General features: G+C 42.9%; 1 non-coding gene across 1 annotated transcript; it reads left to right on the plus strand.

Moving 5' to 3' along the window:
* The first annotated feature begins 7,648 nt into the window (after positions 1-7,648).
* On the plus strand, positions 7,649-7,730 carry trnas-gcu (transfer RNA serine (anticodon GCU)). The gene has a single exon. It is a non-coding gene; the product is annotated as a tRNA-Ser (tRNA).
* The last annotated feature ends 906 nt before the right edge of the window (positions 7,731-8,636 follow it).

Here is an 8,636-nt window from a genome sequence, read left to right on the forward strand (position 1 = left end):
GAATTGACAATGTAAAATGTTGTGTGTGTTGTTTGTTAAACAAGACTGTCTTTATTTATCAAAAAATAAAAGGAATTTGCTAGGAATGCAAACGTTAGGTTGCGCTTCTTCATGCTGCATCGTCGGCATGAGTGGAGCTTTTTAAACGTCTGTACTTACTGTGCCCCATAAGAAATCGTTTGTCCCCGTTCAAAAGAGATTGTGCGATGTCCTGCAGTGTTCGCAAAGCAAACCTTTGACAGTTTGAAAAGAGGAATTTATTCTGCTTCCTGTGCGTGCAGTAGTTACAAAGTTGAACGTCTTTACACGATTTGCTGCAGTTTTCAGTGGGCGGGCTTTGTCAGATGGCTTGGAAAAACGCACTGTGTTTCGGCTCGGGAAACATCATGAGCAGTGTCCTGCATGTTTTCTGTGTATAGCTGTCTTTTAACGCATACAGAATTCATTCGAAATCATTGATTTCTCCAATTAACAAGGGTCCCTTAAAAGATGAGTCAAAGTAACGTCTAATCGGATTAGTTTCCTTAGAGCTGGTTCAGAGTTTGCTCAAGAGTTTACCTTTCACAGATGCGCAAAAAAGAATGTTGGGGGAGCATGCTTCAAGGTGCCTTACAGCTATAGGGAGTGATTCGAGACGATTCGTGGCGTGTGCTCGTTCCCATATACCGTACGCCCCAGGGTGCAGTGCTAGGATGACGTACAATACCGCTTGGGCACGTAACGGTGTTATATGCAAGTGCGGGACGTGAGGGTTTTCGTTTGTTCATTTTGTTTTGCTCTGCTTTGCTTTGTTTCGTGGTCAAGAGGCGTAAGGTAAGTCGTAATCCAGGGAGAACACTGGTGGCAAACAGTCCGAGGTGAGAGGCAAGGTCCAAAGTCGAAAAGGCAGAAGGGGAGTCCAATATCCAGAATAAACGAGGTAATGGAAAAAACGCCAGGTAGAGCTCTCAAGGAGTAGACTCAATACCAGCGGGAAGCAGGTAAAGATGGTAAAAATAGCACTGCGTACCGCACGGTGGAGTGTGTGCAGGTGGGTTAACTCGTGCGGCGGCGTTTGTTAATAATCACCCGCTGCTGGTGCTGTTTAGATTGCTTAAGAGTTGGTCTTAACTGCCTGGCGGTCATGACAAGCTCCTCTTTAAGCTGTGGTTTAGTTTTGCATTTATGTGTTTCTAGAGCAGTTATTTATGGGGGTGGGTGGGTCTTTCACAGAGGCTCAGGACAAATACCCTGCATGAAAGTCTACTGTGTGCGTTCAAACAGTCACAGGTCAAGAGCCAGGCAGGAGGACAATGGACAGAAGAAGCAACGAACTAAAAATAAAAGAACGAATATGAAAAAGCCACCATCTTTTTCTTTTTGACATTTTCCGACTTTCATGCAAGCCAGGACAAAGTTGCTCGTAGCTACTTGTGGATTTAAATACTCTATCGAGTGCTTTGATGAGTTTTTGCATCCTGTTTCTGTTTTTTTTTTCAATCTAGTGATGGAAAGTAAGAGGGAAATGATGGAGCAATCAATAACCGCTCCGGAAAAATGGCAGAAAGAAATGGCCCGTCACTAAGGACATTTGTGAAGCAGAGGAGTGACATCACCACAAAGGCGACTTATTCTGCTGATCGTTTTGGTGAATAATGATTGAGGCGTGTTAAGAGAAAGGTAGCTGCGTCAGCATGCTTAGGCTGCAAAGGATAAAGCAAAGGTTTACTCCATGCTGAAAAGAGAAGAAAAGAAGCACAACGTTTCGACTGTGGAGCCTTCTGCGCCATCTTCTTTAGCGATGGTGATGATGTTTACATTGGAAAAACTGAGACACGCATACTGGAGGGGCTTGAACCACCAACTTTTCAGCACCACAGAGTCTGACAGTCTTTTGTGCGCCCTACATTTGCAGGTTTATGGTCAAAGAAAACAATCACTTGCGCTTCTTGCAGCCGGCAATCTTTTTCCACTGACAACCAAGAAATGGATTTCATCTTTCACAAGCTGTATGGATTTCTTCAAAAACAAGTTATTCCAGAAAGGAAATGAATTCTTGCATTAAACTGAACCAAGCTGTACATGTTTGTCTGAAATGAGACATTCGGCACAACAAGACACGGAGAGAGTCACCGCTGGTATTCAGACCCAGGATCGCCTGCTTACTAGGCGGGCACTTTAAGCCACTAGGGAACAGCACCAGCGGAGCACCGCGCTTTTACAGACACTTAGACACATCTGCATTCGGTGTGCACTTAACCTGCTCTCTGAGCCCGTTGCCTCCGTCCCATTTAATAGCAGAACTGACGCCAAGAGAAATGATGAGAAATGGCATTTATCTGGCACTTCTCATGTCCAAGGAGCTCAATGCCCTTGACACCTCCCCAAGGCGACAGAGCTGTGCATTCTTTGGCGACACCATTTTTTCTTTTGTTTAATTTCTATACTTATTGATAGAATAAAAACGATATGTCATGTACTGTAAGGGAAATGTCTCTTTTCATGGGGAAAGCTAGCACCAGCAAATGTTGTGTTTAGAAGAAGTGATTTAACATGACACGTGACCTAATTTACCGGAGCAAAAGCTCACCCAGCAAGCCCTGCTTTACTTCTACAGGAGAGAAGTACTGTAGAGTCTGCAAGATGTTCAGCTGGGTAGCTACGTCAGCATGCCTCGGCTGCAAAGGAACAAGTAATAGGTTTATTGCATGCTGAAAAGAGAAGAACGGAAACACAGCGTTTCGACTGTGAGGTCTTCTCACACCTGAAGAAGCCTCACACCTGTAAAAGGCTCCATGGTTTTCTTTCTTCTCTTTTCAACATGGAATACACCTATTGTCTGCAAGATGTGACAATTTCATGGTGTTTTGGAAGAAAACCTTTTTTCTTTGAATTCAAAATCAATCGGAATTTCAGCACGACACATCAACACTTTTTCTGTTCTCTGTGGTAGAGTGCAAGCGCATGTTCCATGGGCCAGTGTCGTAATGGATAACGCGTTTGACTTCGAATCAGGTTGGAGTCCTGCCTGGCTCGTGAGGCTTTTAAACCTCTCAGGTTCCTCGGTAACAGGTTGCCGTCATGTATATGAACTATAGAAAAGCATTTGCCACAACCCGTAAATTAGCACGCAAGTGCGGGCTAGTTAACACAGAACTGTATGGAGATCATCTCCAGCTCCGAGCTCAATTGCAATGAAAAAACATGCAGAACAGAACTGGAGAGCAGCTGAATTTGTGCTCAGTAGGGTGGGAGGACTCAGCATTGCTATTGTTCTAATTATTATGAACTGCAGGGGATCTGAATCAGAACATGTCAGTTAGTTTGATCATTGCGTCAATATGTAGGCCACGTTAATATAGAATTATTACTTTGTCTGTCTCTTCTTTGTATATAGCTGAATGTCCCTGACAATTTCATGTTGCCTGCGATGTGTCCCCTCTCCCCACAGCAGTGGCAGATGACCAGCCGTCGTCGCTCCCCCAGCATCGTCGCGCTGGGTGTCTCCTCCTCCCCATCTGATTCCCCGTGCGCCCCTCCGTTGGTGCCCACCGGTCTCCTCGAATACGGCATCAGTCTGCTCAGCCAGAGCCAGGGCCTGCTCCAAGGGGACCAGTGCGGCCAGCATCACGTGGCACTGCACCTCAGTCGGCGCCGGGGCCAGGAACGCCTGGAGCGCTATTTCCCGGTGGGCCTCCTCCGGGAGAGTAGGGTAACCCTGGCGGGCTAAGTAGGCCACGTCTGCGGCTGTTACCTTCACTGTTACCTGGATACCTCTTTATCTAGAACTCACTCTTCCCCCTGCCTGTCTGGCTTCTTTTAATCCTTCTGTGCCCGGATTGCAGCGGGTAAGATATTTTTCCAAGAAAAAAAGAGAAATTAAAAAAAGAGAAATTTCACCAGAGCCCCTGCTCATGTCTAATTTTTAGTTTAGAAGGATTCAAGCAGGATTTTGGATGAAAGGCAGCGACCTTAATCAAGCCCAAATCATAATTGAACCCATTCAGAGCCTACATTACATTTTAGTGTTTCATTCTGAGCAGAATGCCCTCACACCTGAAGAAGGCTTGCGTTTTCTTCTCTTTTAAGCATGTGTACAATGATGTAATACAATTTAAAATAATTAAAAGTTTAAAAAGTATCAACTAAACTCCATTAATATCGAGTGTCTTTTATACAGCTTTTATACAGCTTTTAAGTATAGATTACACTTTTCTAAAATGTATTTAAAAAATAAAAACGATTACTAATCTAATCTTTCCACGTTTGATCCCAAAATCCCAAGAAAAATTAATCTAAACTAGGAGAAAGCTATGCTGAAAGTTTATTAATATACTTAGAAGACAAAGATAACAATTTATGTTGCATTTGTCTGATTGTGAATCAAAAAAATACATTTAATTAACTGCTCTCAGTGACAGCTGACAATCCTCCATACACTCAAGTGAAAAATTAGTAATGCCAATGTAAACGTCGTATTTACAATTTGTTGATAATAGAAATGTTAAGTTCTCTAAAGCTTTTTGAGGCAGCAAAAGATTTGAACACCCTATATTGTAATGAGCTGCTGAGCTGAGAAATGGGTTATGTTCCTGCTGTCAGAGGGGGTGGAAAGTGCCCGCGGTTATTTAATTAGTATTACAATTCACACTGATTCCCTTGCAAAGGTATGGACATAAGAATATTCGTGCGTGGTCAAAAAATGGCATTAAGCACTTAAAATTAATATGGTTAATAAGAGTAAACTGGAACATGCTGTAACAAGATCGGCTAAACTGGGATCTATCGCTTACGCCTGAAATTGGAGCTGCTGTCGCAGTGAATAACGACTAATAAGTCTGTCTTTCTGTGGGGGGAAGGGAATCTGATCTGATCTGCAAACCTCCGACAGAGCTGTTCAACTGGTTTTTGTCGGGCACATCAAGTGTCAGGTGTAAGCGATAAATATATTTAGCTGAAAAGCTGTACAACGCAAGACATTTCAGTACTCTAGGTTTCGTGAAAAAGCACATTGTGCTGCTGTAATACAGTTTAAAATAATTAAAAGTCTAAACAGTATCAGCTTATGTATGGGTTGTAATTTAAAAAAAGTCAAAAACCGCACTCAAAATGCAATTTAGCGCTTTCTGGCAAGAGGAGACACCCAAATTAATAATGTAACATGCTACTGTCTGTGCATGGATATAGTTATAATGCTATTTCCTTAGACACGTGATTCCATGTTTTATTTTGAATCCCCGGCGGAACCGGGCATCCATAAGAATCAAGTACTGTAACAGGTTTATTCTATGCTGAAAAAAAAGAAGAAAGAAAACACATTCCATAAGAATCAGCGCCTTTATATAGCGCCTTTAAAGGTGGCTTCTCAAAACGCTTTACAGGATAAAAACAACAATAACAACAACAACAATATTGTGTTTCATTGCACTTTGACAGATTGTCTTTAAATCAACTGTTGATTTAAAGTTTGACAGTAAATGTTTATATTGTAACGCATACAGCCTCCATTTCTTATTAAAAATGTAGCCTAAGAGGGGGGGTCTGCTCTCACAATCCTCCATATACTCAAGCGAAAAATTAATAATGCCAATGTAAACATCGTATTTACAATTTGTTGATAATAAAAATGTTAAGTTTTTTAAAGCTTTGTGATAGTTTACCCAGTTTACCCATTGTTATTAAAAATGACTTGGATTCGAACATGTTGTGATATTTAGAAATATAAAAGTCAATTAATTGTCAATTTCCATATTTATGTCTTTATTTAGCGGTTTCATTAGTGACAAAGGCTAAACTTTCTTGGAAAAATGTCTTTGCTGTCTTGCTGATACGTTAAGCTTTCTAAACTCAGCCACAAAGTCATGTGACTGATTTTTCGCCCTGTTTCGTTGGTTAAACGCAATGATCACAAGCACCACCATGGTAACTGGGACATGAAGTTTTTAATTCAGAACTGTACGTACTGTAGCGGCGAGGCTTATTAATAAGACAGAATTAAGTGTTGCTGTGCTTTCCCAAATGAGGCCCCATCTCCCTCTTCATCTCTGTGGTGCAGTCACAGAGAAGCTATTCATGCAGACTGATTTAAAGATGTTTTCTTTTGATAAGGGACAGCTCCCAAATGGGGATGCACTTAGCTAAGCCTGGCTATCATGATCAATGGTCATCCATTGGCGCCTAAAGGTCTGCAAGATTCCAAGAGAGAGCCTCATCCAAGTGGTCTACAACCCCAAGGTCAGCATCACCAGAGCACCGTCGCAAGCTGAACAGCAAAGCCTGGCATAGAGCCAGAGAGCGCGGATTAGACAGCAACAAGCCTGCAACTGCTTCTTTGTGCCCGCAGGAGATCTGAATCCCCAGAGATTGGATGAGTATTCAACTTCACTGCATGACAGCTCGAGAATTCAATTGTTATCCCAACCAGTTGATATCAATTTAATTCCTAAGAGTTATGTACTTGTTTTGAGTATCTAGTGTAGAAGTTATAACCAAGTTCATTTACGAAACGGTCTAAATGAATGATATACTGAACGTATGTCCTCTTGATATATGTAACTCTTTGTAACTGACTGAATATATACCTTTTGTATTCTGATAACCCTCTCGATAAGATCTGTTAGGTTTACATGCATATTCTATGTATTAATAAATGTATCCTCATGTATTAGTACCTGTGTGTGTGCGTTGTTTGAGTTATATCGCAAGGTTGGATTCTAAAGCCATTAAAAGAATCATTTTGTGATTTACTGCTACAATGAATAATTGTCCCAGTAAATCCCAAATCCTACAGAACTAGTGCCTTCAGAGAGCACACTACAGATGTTACCTATTTATCGTTGAACAGGATGTATGTGATGTGGCGACTAGGTTCAATTTTGTATCCTCTTTAAAAGATTAAGGATTGGGGTGAGTGTGATTTACCACCCTTTCAGCTAAGAACCCGACGTGCAGACCGTTTAAGCTGCATAGACTCGGTCGTTTAACTCTTCTCCATTAGCAGGGTTAAGGTTAAAGAAAAAAACATTGCTGACTTCTTTTATTTTTTGCCAGCCGCGAGCGCTGATTAGTAAGGTTTGTATTTCATGTTTTGCAAGTTGCATCCATTTTAAGAAAAACAAGTCGTTCAAGACAGGAAATGAATGCTTGCATTTAATTAAGTCTAGCCGTAGGCGGTTGTCCATAATGACCAGTTCTGTTTGAGAAGACAGAACAAAAACGGCACCGCTGGGATTCAGAGCCAGGGTCTCCTGTTTACTAGGCAGGCGCTTTAAGCAACTAAGCCACGGCGCCCCAGGAGCGCTGTCCTTTTGCAGCCACTTGGACACACCACTCAGACACATCTGCATTCGGTGTGTGCTCCGCCTGCTCGCTGAGCAAGTTGCCACCTTTACATACAATAGCAACATCAACACCAAGAGAAAGGGTGACAAATGGCTTTTATCTGGAACTTTTCATGTCCAAGGAGCTCAATGTGCTTTCTGTGTACAACAGGGCCACTGATCTCCACACTGGCCATTGAACCACAGCAGTGGCTTGCTGGCTTGACATCTCCCAAGGAAAATGTTGAAATCGCATGTGGAACAGGAAAATGACCCTCGAGTACGAGGGAAAAAAAAGAAAAAGATCATCTGGAGCGCGCCAACCCATGTCCGGACAGCCCACTTTTGTCGACAAGGTGGCCGAGTGGTTAAGGCGATGGACTGCTAATCCATTGTGCTCTGCACGCATGGGTTCAAATCCCATCCTCGTCGCTCTCCATGTCTGACACGTGTGCCCATCTGGCATTGTCCATCCTGTCGTTTGCTCCGGTTCTAGAGCTGTACATTTTCTAGCGGTGGCTGAACATGGTATAGTAGGCTAACGTCGGTATCGAGCAGTAACAGTAATGGTATTTACGTGCCGCTTCTGGGCTCTGGGTTGAGACCGCGTTTTCACTTACTTGCAACGCAAACGGAGAATGCGATTTTTGATAGTCTCTCGAGAGACTGCGCTAGGTGTTTAGGGATAGACTTTGTCAGTTCCCCCTGGGATGGTGGCCTCTCAAATAGTTTGTGATTCCTCTAGACGTTTCTACAGTAGAAGCCTGCTTCGTGGCTTAAATCCAAGCTAAGGAAACGAGTTAGAGGTCTGATGCAGAACTGCGAATTCAATGAAGGGGAACACTACAGTACATTGCACTGTATGTGTGAGGAAAGCTGCCCCCATCAGTCCCTTGTCGACCGAACAGAGGACTGTAAAGGATACCGCCAAGAAACTTAAGGATGCTGGTTGGAATCCAGCTCCAAAGAAGCCCCTTTGGGTGTTATGTCATCAAAAAGTAAGAACAGCGAATCTCCCTTTGATCAAAAGCGCAACAGAGCTGTTTTCTGTGGAGCAGGTTTCAGACCCGTAGACCTGTTTTATTTGTAGGGCAGGGCGCATTCCCAAACGCGAATCTCCTGTTTTAGAAATGCTTTGGGCGGCGTGAAGTGAAAATAAGAAGTGGTCCCCAGAGTCACATGGAAGCAATCAAGTGTTTCATCCGTGCTGTTTCAAAGACTGCCCAAGAGCTTTCCTTTCACAGAGGCGCAACGATTAATGATGGGGGTGCACCCTTCAATGCGCCTTACGACGCTAGGGAGTGATTGAGACGATTCGTAGCGTGTGCTCATTTCTCT

The sequence above is a fragment of the Lepisosteus oculatus genome, unplaced genomic scaffold (assembly GCF_040954835.1).
Source record: "Lepisosteus oculatus isolate fLepOcu1 unplaced genomic scaffold, fLepOcu1.hap2 HAP2_SCAFFOLD_82, whole genome shotgun sequence".
Taxonomy (NCBI): Eukaryota; Metazoa; Chordata; class Actinopteri; order Semionotiformes; family Lepisosteidae; genus Lepisosteus; species Lepisosteus oculatus.